The sequence below is a fragment of the Mustela nivalis genome, assembly GCF_964662115.1.
Source record: "Mustela nivalis genome assembly, chromosome: 5".
Lineage (NCBI taxonomy): Eukaryota > Metazoa > Chordata > Mammalia > Carnivora > Mustelidae > Mustela > Mustela nivalis.
Window position 1 is genome coordinate 150,591,260 of NC_139024.1, and position 13,217 is coordinate 150,604,476.

Genomic DNA, 13,217 nt, shown 5'->3' on the forward strand with positions numbered 1-13,217 from the left:
AAAGAGTAGGAGCCCCCCAGCCCCCTGCCCAAGAATGACAGGAAGGATTCAATGTAAAGCATTTGGTAAAGTGCTTTAACCAAGCATATGTCCCATAAACATTCATTATCATAATTCATTTCTTCACGAATACTTATTGAACACCTATGGTGTGCTGGGTAGCCTGGGATGCATCCCTGAACCAAACTGGGAATGATCCCTGCAATTATGGGCTTGCATGCTAGCAACGAAAGACATATAGCAAATAAGGCATTCTAAGTAAATAACATAAGCTAGAAGGCAGGTAATAGCACTAGGAAAAAGAAGACAAGAAAGCAGAATATAGAACTTGAGAAAGCCAGTTACAGTTTTAAATGGGGTGGTCACGTAGGCCTCATTCAGAGGTGGGGCTTAAGGAAAATTAGAGAAAGTGTGGGAGATACCATGTGGGGGTGGGGAGAGCATTTGAAGCCAGTAAAATAGCCAGTTCAAAGGCTCTGCAGTAGAAATATGCCTGGCTTGTTCCAGAACAACAAAGGAGCCCAAGGCTGCTGGAAAAGAGAGAAAAATCTCCAAATGGAATGACCCATTCTCACATCAAACGACAGGAGGTCCAAAACAAAACCCAGGAGCCTCCTCCTTTCAAGCCTGTCATGTTTCCCTTTATTAATGGTACATTCTTCTGAGATTGTAACTTTGTTTATTCCTTCTCTACTTCATTCCTGACATTATATTACTACTACTCCTGCTACTACTACTATTATTATTATTATTTGTTGTTGTTAGTGTCCTTTCCTGTCCGTCTCTTTTCCTGGAAAAAACCACAGAGACAGATTACAACTTGGCCCTAAGACAGAAAAAGGTATGGTGGGTGCCCTTCTTCATAGGTAGGCAAGGTCTGTGCAATTTTACAGAGCTGGGCATTTCTCATTTTTAGGTGCCCCTGCTTTGTCCCTGACTGTGATCTGACTCTGGGGTATCCAACACTGCCTCGCCCCCTTCTACATGCTTTTCACCCACCTTCTTGTAGGTTAGCTGAATTTTTTCTTAAAAGTATCCCCCTTCAGTACCCCCCAGCTACAATGTATACAATGCAAAACATTCTGATAGACCTAAGATGGTGCATTCATTAGTCATCTCTCTACTTAAGGACTCTGTAAGGACCATTTATTACTTACCAGATAAAGTCTAAATTGCAATCCCTGTCCTCCTAATTATTAACAACTTGAGATCAGAAACCTAGTGTTAAACTTCTGTTATAGTTCAAGAAATGCTTCGCATGGGGAGTGATACATGACTGAACTGATTTGAAAAGAAAAGAACACTGAAAGAAAAGAGAGTGAAATTTACATCATGCCAGGTTCTTCCAGCTCTGAGGGCCGTATTGATTTTTTTAAGAGTCTTTGAGGTATAACTGACACACAGTAAGATTTACTCCTTACAGTGTATAATTCTCTGAGTTTTGATAAATGCATATGGCTATGGAACTACCATCGTAATCAACATACAGAACCGTTAGAGGATTCTGAAACATTCCCCTGTGTGCCTTCTAGTCAACCCCTCCCTCCACCCCCAGCAATTATTGATCTGTTTCTTGTTCCTATACTTTTCTCCTTTTCTGCCTGTCCTATAAATGGAATCATCCAGTTAGATGAGCTTTGAGCCTGACTTCTTTCATTTAGCATCCTGTGATTGAAATTCATCCATTTTGTTGCATGTATCCATAGTTTGTTCTTTGGCCACTGTTCGGATGAACCGGCTTGTTTATCCCCGCACCCGTTGAAGAATGTTCAGATTGTTTCTAATTCAGGGCAAGTATGGATAAAGCTGCTACAATCCTTCATGTATAGGATTTAATGCAAACATCTGTATTCATTTTTCCTCGGATAAAAGCACTGAAGTGGAATTGTTGGAGCATGTGATATGCTTAATTTTTATTTTATTCATTTACTTATTTGAGAGAGAGAGACAGAAAGCAAGTGGGGAGGGGCAGAGGGAGAGAGAATCTTAACCGGGCTCCATGCCCATTTGCAGACCCCAACCTGGGTCTCTTCACACAATCCTGAGACTATGACCTGAGCAGAAATCAAGAGTCAGATGCTCAACTGACTGAGCCACCCAGGTGCCCTGCTTAGTTTATGAAGAAACACCAAACTGTTTTCCAACGTGGCTGTAACCATCTTCCATTCCCACAGCAGGTAGGACTGTTCCAGGGTAGGGAGAAGCCTCAATAGCACTTGGTATTGTCATTTTTCTTTTGTATTATTATTTTGTGTTATTATTATTATTTTGTTTTATTATTACAATAATACAATAATATTACTAATGGTTACTACTAATTAATATTATTAATATACATATACAACAATACAATGGGAACAGGTATATTTCATGGCGGTTTTAATTGGCATTTCTCTAACCATAATGTTGAGCATCTTTTCATGTGTTTACTTGCCATCTGTATATTGTCTTTGGTGAAATGTCTATTCCAATCGTTCGTCATTTTTTGGGTGGCTGGGTGGCTCAGTCAGATAAGTGTCTGCCTTGGGCTCCAGTCATGATCTCAGGGTCCTAGGACTGAGCTCCACATCTGGCTTCTTGCTCCGTGGGGAGTCTGCTTCTCTCTCTCCCTATTCTCTCTTCTACTCTCTCTGTCAAATAAATAAATAAAATCTTTAAAAAACATTATTCATCATTTTTAACTGCTTTGTTCTCTGATTATTGACTTTTGAGAATTCATTATAATTCTGGTCACAAGTCTTCTAATAAATATATTTTTTTGCAAACATTTTCTCCTAGTCTGTGGCTTGCCTTTTTTCAATACTCGACACACCGTAGAATTCGCCTTGTGTACAATCCTCTGAGGTTTTGTTTGTTTTTATTTTAAGATGTGATTTATTTATTTGTCAGAGAGAGAGAAAGCATGCATAAGGAGGGGGAATGGCAGGCAGAGGGAGAAGCAGGCTCCCCCATGAATGAGCCCAGTGCAGGACTCGATCCCAGAATCCTGGGATCATGACCTGAGTTGAAGGCAGATGCCTAACCGACTGAGCCCCCCCCCAGGCATCTCCAATCCTGTGAATTTTAACACAGGCACAGATTCTTGTAACCACCCCCCAAAACAGGACACAGACATTTTCAAGACCCTAAAGAATTTGCTCATGTTCTCCTTCTGGTCAGACCCTCTCCCCACCCCAACCTCTGGCAACCTGTTCTCTGTTCCTATAGTTTTGCCTTTTTCCACATCTCGAACAAGTGCAATCTTACAGTATATAATCTTTTGTGACTGGCTTCTTTCACTTACTATAATGCTGAACAGTGGTCGATTATATGGATATACCACAGTATGTTGACCCATTTGCCCACTAAAGGATATTTAAAGTTGTTTCCAGTTTTGGGTGATAAAAGTTTTGGGGAAACAAATGCAATTCTTTTGATGAATAAAGACAAAATATCAGACATTGTTGAAGACAGCAGATTTAAGCAATATTGTTAAATTTGAGAAAGCTGGTGAAGAAGTGTTACAAGCAAAGTGGACAGAAAGACCACCATGGGGCCAGCTCAGTTAGGATTAATGCACAATGAGCCCTCAGGGAATGACAGAAACCCAAGGGCATGAGCAGCGTGGTGAACCAGAAAGGCAGCCTAGGTCAACACAGGACCTTGGTTTCCAGTTGAATGCAAGAGAATTACTGGTAACATTATGAAGCTACAATTATATTAAATATTTTACTTACATTTTTAGAATTTCTCTTCCCTACTTCTCCGAAAGCATTATAACCAATGAAAACTGATTTGTACCAGAACAGCTAAAACCTAAATGGGAAAAAAAAAAAAAAGTTCAGAAGCCTACCGAGGAAGAGAACAAGGAAAACCTCCAGCGGAGAACTCAAATGACATGCTTTTTTATTTTCTGAGTCTCCCCTGGATATTCCACGGGTGGGGAGCAGCGAGATAACTTTTATTCTTTTGGCTGTTAGTTGGAAGAAAATCAGGTTTTCAGGAGAGGAAAACTTTTTCCTGTTAGTCGGAAAATTCACAGAGAATGCCTGGAGGGAGCAGTTGGTTAAGAGTCTGCCTTTGGTTTCAGCTCAGACCATGACCTCAGGGTGGTGAGATCAAGCCCTGTATCAGGTCCAGGGCTCAGTGAGGAGTCTGCTTGGGTTTCTCTCTCTCTCTCTCTCATAAATAAATTAATCTTTGAAAAAATGTTGTCACATCATTTCTTATATAAAAGACCCATGAAAATACTGAATAACATAATGAAAACAATAGTTTTGCAAGAGATGCAAAATTTTCTTCATAGGAAATTGTCTTATTTTTAAAAAATAATAATAATTGATTAAGACATCTCTCCACCCAGTGTGAGGCTTGAACTCACAACCCTGAGATCAAAAGGCACACGCTCTTCTGACTGAGCTGGCCAGGTGCCCCCGTGGGAGATTGCCTCGTAATGCATCTGCAGCATAATCTATGGAACACAGAAAATTTTGATGTGTTCACGTCCAGTTTCTCAAAGGTGGTCAGTATCACGGGGGTCAAAATCGTCTAGGGCTACTGGACGTGCATGCAAATTCCTAAGTCCTGTCCCAGACCAATAAAATCAAAATGGTGGGCGAGGGGTTTGGAGAAGGCATAGAACAGAGCCCAGGTATCTGGTACAGGAGAGTTTAGGAAGCACTTGTACGGAGAAGTATGGCTGCTCGTAGGCCATGTAAGAAGGCAGAAACAGAAATGGAGAGATTTAGGAAGATGAATAATTAACATGTCCTTTAAACAGCTTCTGTGGCTATTAATTGCTTCCAGTGTGCTTTTTGGCAGCCAATTAAGAGCTGAGTTCTTTGGTGAAGTTCCTGGGGAGCACACCTTCTCTTTATTGACTGAATCTTTCTAATTTAAATACTTTGAAGTGTGTTAGCCCGCAAAAGAAGCTTCACCCAAGCTTGGGCTCATCCCTTCAAAAACTCTTGATAAGCATATTAATAAAGAAAAGATGTTGATCACGTTTTCTGGTCTATTTGCCCAAACGATCTGCTGGGCGTGCGTTGGCGCTCTGAGTATTAGTGTCTTGCACTGTCCATCACGAATGAGACATGAACACAGACCAGGAGGTCCTTGGCTTGGAAACACCCATCCCACAGCCGCAGTTTACATGCGCCTGAGAATCACAAACAACAGTTCCTAAAAGTACGCTCAGGTCTGGACTGCGGTCCCACCGTCAGCGGAGGTCACTGAAGTGTTTCCGGAGTCTCCTTATTCTTCCTTCAGGAAACCACTAGAGGGTTGGACAACTTTCTCTTGAAAAGCAGCATCAATAGAAGAGGTTAACCAGCGAGAAAGAAGTGGAGGTTTCGAGTCAAATATATATACTGCGTTTAGTCTATAATCCTATTTATGCTGAAATCTAATACGGCCCCAGAGGTCTTGATATACATATGCTTCCTGGGAGAAGATACACACAGAAGTCTAACAGTCTCCAGGGTTCCTCCGTGTGTCTGGAAGCAAATCGTATTTGTCAAGCCCTTGTGGGCACGTGTGAAGTGCTGGGTGTGTTTACAAAGCCTCTGTAAGAGTTTATATTTTCGGGGAAAGAAATCACACCAGCTGCACGTGGAAAGGCATGTTCAAATAACTTGGATAACTAAAACCCAGCAGAGACACAGGAAGATACGTTCACTGAAAACGACACGATGTGGAACTTTCAATCCATAACATTAAAACCACCATTGTGCCTCTCAGAACCTACAGAGAAAATCAATGGCCACCACCATTTTTTGCTTTGGGAAAAATTAGAAAAATAAAACATGTGAGCTTTATAGTTGACTTAATGGTTAGATGAAACTTTCAGTTCTATTTGACCCACTCCTTCTTGTCTTACAAGCTGAAAACTTCTGGTTGTAAGCTGCTCATTCAATACGACCTGCCCTTTCTTTTCCGGGGCCCCATCTTCAACTCTCAAGGAATGTTATTTCCTAGAGGAACTTTATGGTCTGTGTTTTCACTTCTGCCCAGTATGTGGTATTACATATACATAGAAACATATACTTTCTGATGTTTGCCCCTAGAGAACTCTGGTTTGGCCCGTTACCCTAACACTTTGTAGGATTCCCTTTTAATCATGCGGTTGATAGTAGCTGGAAGTTCCCTTAGAGTTCCCTAATTTTTAAACATCAAATCTTTTAGACTCATTCGGGCCATTTCCTTTTCCAGTCCTTGACTCTTTCTTGAAATGACCCCTTTTAGTTCAGCCAAATGTAAACAAAACTGAATTTTAGCTCTGCTCTTCCAAGAGCCGTGTTTAGACTATGATTTGCTTCAGGCCAAGCCTTTTCAAAGGGAAGATGTTGATCTCTGGAAATCCCTGAAGGTGAAAGATGCCAGGAATCAGGAAGGCAGATTGTAAAATGTATATATTTATCATTCCTAACTTAGGTTAGAGGAAAAAAATAGATTTAGATGCAAGGAAAATGCATAGAAGCATGGCAGGCCACTTCCGTAATTCAAAAAAGGCGAAATTGTCTTATAACTCATTGAAGTATTTATTTATACCCCCATCTTATTTCAAAATGGGTGTTATTATACGATTCCATTTACGTGAAATGTCTAAAATAAGCGAATGCATTGAGACAGAATGTGGATTGGTAGTTGCCTGGGGCCAGCAGACGGGGGTGGGAAGAAATAGGGAATGGCCGCTGGTGCTTACAGGATTTCTTTCTGGGGTGATGAAATGTTCCAAAATTAGATGGTGGTGGTGGTTACACAACTCTAGATTGTACACTTTAAAAAGGCTAAGTTTTATGGTTATGTGCATAATATCCCAAGAAAGCTGTGACTTTTGAAAACAGATTTACAAAGTCCCCTTCCATCGATAAGATGATAAACAACCCAGAAAATGGACAAATGACAAATGACGTCTACCAGTTATGCAAAAGCTTTTATCGAAATTGATCCAATCCATGTCTCTTGTTTCTGTTATTAGTTTATGAGCTAATTAGAAAGTTTTGCTTCTCTACATGTTTATTAAATGCACTCAAAACCCAGGGGAGGGGGAAAAAAAAAAAAAAGGAAAATGGGCTGGTGATGTGTCCTGAAAACTCAATGCAGGAGGAAACACAATCAGGCAAATACATATGGAAATATACACAGCATGACGTGTGGCCAAGGAAAATGCAAAATGAAGCAACAGTGGGACATTTCAGCCCCTTCTATTGAGGGGCATTATAACAGGTCCCAAGGATGGCGGAAGGCATGAGTGAGACTCTCACACAGAGCTGGTGGGGAAGTCATTTAGGTTAGGGAATAAGCCCAGGCTACAGCCCAGTGGTTCCATCCCTTGGCATACTGCCACACACCAGGGCAAAGACAGACACACAGGCACAGCCATCAGCCTTGTTTGTAACAGGGAAAACTGGGAACAATGCAAATGCCTATCAATAACAGGACCGAGAATTAAACTCTAGTGCATATATACAACAGGATAGGCTACGGCACCAAATAAATACATTCGATTCATGAGAAGAAAAACATATTCACAAAACACATGCCATAGCATTTTTCTTAAGGGAGGAGGACTAGGAAAATTAAGATTCTGCTGAGGACTTTATGCACAGAATGAGGTCTGGCTCACTTGCTACCACTGGGTCACATTTGGCTCTTAATGTTTAGACACCAGTGCAAAGATGAAAATCTGATCAATTACAGAATTAGACTGTGATGCAAAAACCTACAACTAGTCCCGACACTAAGCTATTCACAAATGACATAACAGATAAAGGGCTAGTATCCAAAATCTATAAAGAACTGATCAAACTCAACACCCAAAGAACGAATAATCCAGTCATTAAATAGGCAAAAGACATGAACAGGAATTTCTGCAAAGAAGACATGCAGATGGCCAACAGACACATGAAAAAGTGCTCCACATCACTCAGCATCAGGGAAATACAAAATCAAAACCACAGTGAGATATCACCTCACACCAGTCAGAATGGCTAAAATTAACCAGTCAGGAAATGATAGGTATTGGCGAGGATGCAGAGAAAGGGGAACCCTCCTACACTGTTGGTGGGAATGCAAGCTGGTGCAGCCACTCTGGGAAACAGTATGGAGGTTGCTCAAAAAGTTGAAAATAGAGCTACCCTCAAAAAGTTTCAATACAGCTGAAAATAGAGTGTGATTTCTATGAGCAATCACACTACTTGGTATTTACCCTAAAGATACAAATGTAGTGATCCGAAGGGGCCTGTGCACCCCAATGTTTATAGCAGCAATGTCCACAACAGCCAAACTATGGAAAGAGCCCAGATGTCCATCAGCAGATGAATGAATAAAGAATATATGTGGTATTTAAATACAATGGGATACTATGCAGCCATCAAAACCCCCCAAAATCTTGCCATTTGCAACAATGTGGATGAAACTAGAGGGTGTTATGCTAAGTGAAATAAGTCAGTCAGAGAAAGACAATTATCATATGATCTCCCTGCTATGAGGAATTTGAGAAGCAAGACAGGGGATCATAGGAAAAGGAGGGAAAAATGAAATAAGATGAAACCAGAAAGGGAGACCAATCATAAAAGACTTTTAATCTCGGGAAACAAACAGGGTTCCTGGGGGTGGGGGGAGGGGTGGGGTGCCTGCGTGATGGACATTGGGGAGGGTATGTGCTATGGTCAGTGCTGTGAATTGTGTAAGACTGATGAATCACAAACCTGTACCCCTGAAACAAATAATACATTATATGTTAATTTTTAAAAAATTTATTTATTTGAGGGAGAATGAGTGAGAGAGAGCATGAGAGAGGAGGTCAGAGGGAGCTGGAGCCCGATGTGGGACTCGATCCTGGGAGTCCGGGATCATGACCTGAGCTGAATCAACTGAGCCACCCAGGCGCCCCATTATATGTTAATTTTTTAAATATGCAAAAAAAAGATTCATTTTTGAGGAGCTCTTGAGGGGCTCAGTCGGTTGGGCGTCTGCCTTTGGCTTGGGTCATGATCCCAGGATCCTGGGACTGAGTCCCGCATCAGGTTCCCTGCTCAGTGGGAAGTCTGCTTCTCCCTCTCCCCCTGCTCATTCTCTCTAATAAATGAATACTTTTTTTTTTTTTCTTTTTTAGAAGATTCAATTTTGAGAGCAGGGGATTAAAACAAGAGTGCCAGCTGCTCGGTCAGTACGGTGTTCAACACTTTTAAACTTGAATGCCTCTGGTGGGACATATACTCCTTACAGTGGTCCCATTGAGTAGAACTTCTTGCCATGGTGAGAATGTTCCATATCTGGCCTGTGCAGTGGAGTGGCCAACAAACGTGTGGCTGCCCACTGATTACTTGAAATGAGGCTAGTTTGGTGAAGGAACTGACTTGAAATTTTATTTCATTTTAATTAATTTTCATTTAAATAGCCATGCATGGCTAGTGGCAACCCCATGGCGTAGAACTCGAGAAGAGGAGGTCTGGTAAAGCCACGGGTCCCCCACCCCCATTCTCTATGTTCACCCTCAGCATCACACAGTCTGGGGTATCAGGCCCCTGGAGGTGTTTTCATTTGTAAGTCATGCTTCAACGCACTGTGTCTCAAGAAATGGACAGGTTGTCATTTTATTGTGTGTCCACATTTGTTCCTTTACTCTATAAACACTCTACCTGGAGGTATTAGGTCTGTATCAGACCCAGAACGTAGCTCCTCGAGGGCAACACAGAGCATGGCAGGAGGACAGCACTGTTCGGACAGGCCATCCACAGGGTGGGGAAAGCAAGGTCCCTAGGGAGCTCACAGGGGGGTGGCATTAAGAAACCTAACCATGAACTTGGTGGAAAGAGAAGCTCCCCAAAAGGGAGAACTAAGAAGTACAAGTCAGCTGGGGCTTGAGGGCAATTTTTTTTTTCCTAAGGTGTTTATTTATTTATTTGAAAAAGAGACAGAGTATTAGCAGAGGGGAGGGAGAGGGAGAAGCAGAGTCCCCGCTGAGCAGGGAACCCAACGCAGGACTTGATCCCACGACCCCGGGATCATGAGCCCAGGCAAAGGCAGATGTGTAACCGACCAAGCCACCACCCCCTTATTCTTTTAAGATTTTATTTATTTGAGAGAGAAAGAGACAGAGAGAGCCGGGGACAATTCTCTGAAGAGGAAAGAGTATGGCCTATTCTAGGGATTTGAAGAAATTCACTAGAATTTAGAATGAGGTGGTGGGGACTGTGAAAGATGGCCCAAGATGAGATCATATGGAATGTCTGAACTGTGTCCACCTGACTTTGGACTTTGTCCTGATGGCAGAAGGAAACCACTGAAAAATGTTAAGCAGAGCTACAGAGGTTCCTGCCATATCCACCATTCGAAATAGACCCACGGGGATTAGCATGTGACCGTGCAATTCCATTTCTGGGCATTTACCCCAAAGAATGGAAAGCAGCACATCAACTGGAAGAGATACTGGTACCCCCATGTTCACAGAACCATTATTCATGAGAGCCAAAAAGTGGAAACAACACAAGTGTCCACCAATGGTTGAACAGATAAACAAAATGTATAGTCCAATGGGGGAATATTACTCAGCCTTGAAAAGGAAGGAAAGCCTGACACAGGCTACCACATGGATGAAACTTGAAGACATTATTGCTCAATGAATGAGTCAGAGACAAGAAGACAAAAATATGATTCTGCTTATGAGATACCTAGAATGGTCCAATTCATAGGGACTCAGAGTAGGATGCTGGGTGGCGGAAGGCAGATGATAGTTGATGTTTAATGGGGATTCATGAGTAACGAGTCCTTAATGATCTCCAGTTTGAGAAGATGCAAGCGTTCTTGACCTGGATGGCAGTGGCACTCAGCAGTGTGAATGTAGGTAATGCCCCCCAACTGTACACTTAGAAGTGGTTAAAATAGTAAATTTTATGGGGCGCCTGGGTGGCTCAGGTGGTTAAGCAGCTGCCTTCAGTTCAGGTCATGATCCCAGGGTCCTGGGATCCAGTCTCGCATCAGGTTCCCTGATCAGAGAGGAGTCTCCTTGTCACTCTGCCTCCCTCTTCCCCTGCTTGTGCTTGCTCCCTCTCTCTCTCTCTCTGACAAATAAATAAAATCTTTTAAAAAAATGAAGAACTTAAATGTGCATGTGCAATGCTACTGATTAATTTCAGACTCATACATTTTATTCAGCCGAGGTCGTCATGTTTTTAAAACGGTGTATGGAAGGCAGGAAAGTCTTTTAAAAAGTATTATTATTATTATTATTATTATTAAATTTATTTGTCAGAGAGAGCCCAAGTGGGGGGGGCAGCTAGCAGAATGAGAGCAGGCTCCCTGCTGAGCAGGGAGACCAATGTAGGACTCGATCCCAGAACTCTGGAATCATAACCTAAGCCAAAGGCAGATGCTTAACCAACTAAGCCACCCAGGTGCCCCTAAAATCTAGTTTTACTTTATTTTATTTTTTTTATAATTAAAAAAAAATTTTTTTTAAGATTTTATTTATTTATTTGACAGAGAGAAATCACAAGCAGATGGAGAGGCAGGCAGAGAGAGAGAGGGAGGAGGAAGCAGGCTCCCCGCTGAGCAGAGAGCCCGATGCGGGACTCGATCCCAGGACCCTGAGATCATGACCTGAGCCGAAGGCAGCGGCTTAACCCACTGAGCCACCCAGGCGCCCATAATTTTAAAAATTTTTAATAAACATATAATGTATTATTAGCCCCAGGGATACAGGTCTATGAATTGCGTGGTTTATACACTTCACAGCATTCACCATAACACATACCCTCCCCAGTGTCCATCACCCAGCCACCCTCTTCCTACCCTCCACCCCCGGGCAAGCCTCAGCTTTGTTTTGTGAGATTATGAGTCTCTTATGGTAAAAAACTATTTTTAAAAAGTAAAATAATGCTGCCTTTCCCCCCCTTTTCTTGTGTCACTGCAACTGGGTCAATTTTAATGGATGCCATCCAAACCTTAAGCCATAAACTCTGTAATCCATCTAATTTAATAATTAACTAATTGCTCAGCCTTATGGGGACATCATTTCCCTTTATAGTTACAAGAGATCTCTTCATCCAGCTTCATCCTTTCACCTATGGGGACATAAAATCCCACAGACATCACTGACATGCCTAAGGTCACACCGCAGGACAGCGGCAGAATCAGAACTAGACAGATTCTTCTACATCTGCATAAGTAGTTCATAATTACGCGCCATTGTTTTGATTTCTGTTTTTGGTCAATCCTTGGAAGGACTCCTTCAAAATTGCTCATCGTGGAAAGACAAATACCATATGATTTGAGGCATATGTGGAATTTAAGAAACAAAACAAATGAACAAAGGAAAAAAGAGACCAAAAACCAGGCTCTTAACAGAGTCTTAACAGAGAACACACTGGTGGTCCCCAGCAAGGAGCTGGCTGGGCAGATGGGTGAAGTAGGTTGAGGGGGTTAAGAGGACACTTATCAGGAGGAACACTGAGTCATGCCAAGAATTTATGAGTCACTATATTGTACGCCTGAAACTAATATAATATTGTATGTTAACTACACGGGAATAAAATAGAAATACATACACAACATACATACATATATACATCAATTCAGTGGAGGCCCTTTAAAAACAATTGCTCATGATAACTGCACTGAAGGTGACCAAGAACAAAGCCATCTGGGTATCTTGCCGGTACGCACTACTCCACCCAGTGAAGTGAAGCTATTGTCAGATACTGAGTTTTCTCTCTTTTTTCCATGTCAGCACAGTTTATCTCTCATTTGAATATTTAAGGAAGTGCTTGAGAATAAAGATCTGACATCCAAGAATTCATATTCCTAAAACCTATGACCACTGGTGCCTCAAGATTGAAGGTCCAGGCTCTGATACCATGCACAGACTTCTCTTGGATGAGTTTCCTACTTCATGGAAAACCATTATTAGGTGGGGTCTGTAAGGACCAAAATTTAACGACCAAGTCCTACAATGAAAATTTTACATTAGAGGCAGAATAAAGGATCACCTCACCGGTGATCAACCAGCCAGAGGTGCTGGTTTTTCTCACCATCCCAGAAACTAATTCCGGTGGATTCACAGAATGGCCACTCCCAACCCTTCCCAGTGTCTTCTTCTTGTCTCCCTTCCTGCTAGACATCCTTCGCTTCAGCCTGGTTCAGACCCAAAGGAAAAAGCCAAGGGCACCACCGGGGACAGGCACTGCCATTGTCTGACCTCTGAACCCAAATCCGCCAACTCCACATTTCTTATT

The 13,217-nt window shown here is 42.0% G+C and overlaps 1 long non-coding RNA gene across 1 annotated transcript in view; it reads right to left on the reverse strand.

The window, feature by feature from the left end:
* Positions 1-662: 662 nt before the first annotated feature.
* Positions 663-13,217, reverse strand: part of LOC309864975 — a 53,300-nt gene continuing 40,745 nt past the window's right edge. The window contains exons 3-4 of the long non-coding RNA XR_014311881.1: positions 3,717-3,795; positions 663-790 (exon numbers count right to left, since the gene is read on the reverse strand). This is a non-coding gene — a long non-coding RNA (uncharacterized lncRNA). The remainder of the gene's footprint in view (positions 791-3,716; positions 3,796-13,217) is intronic.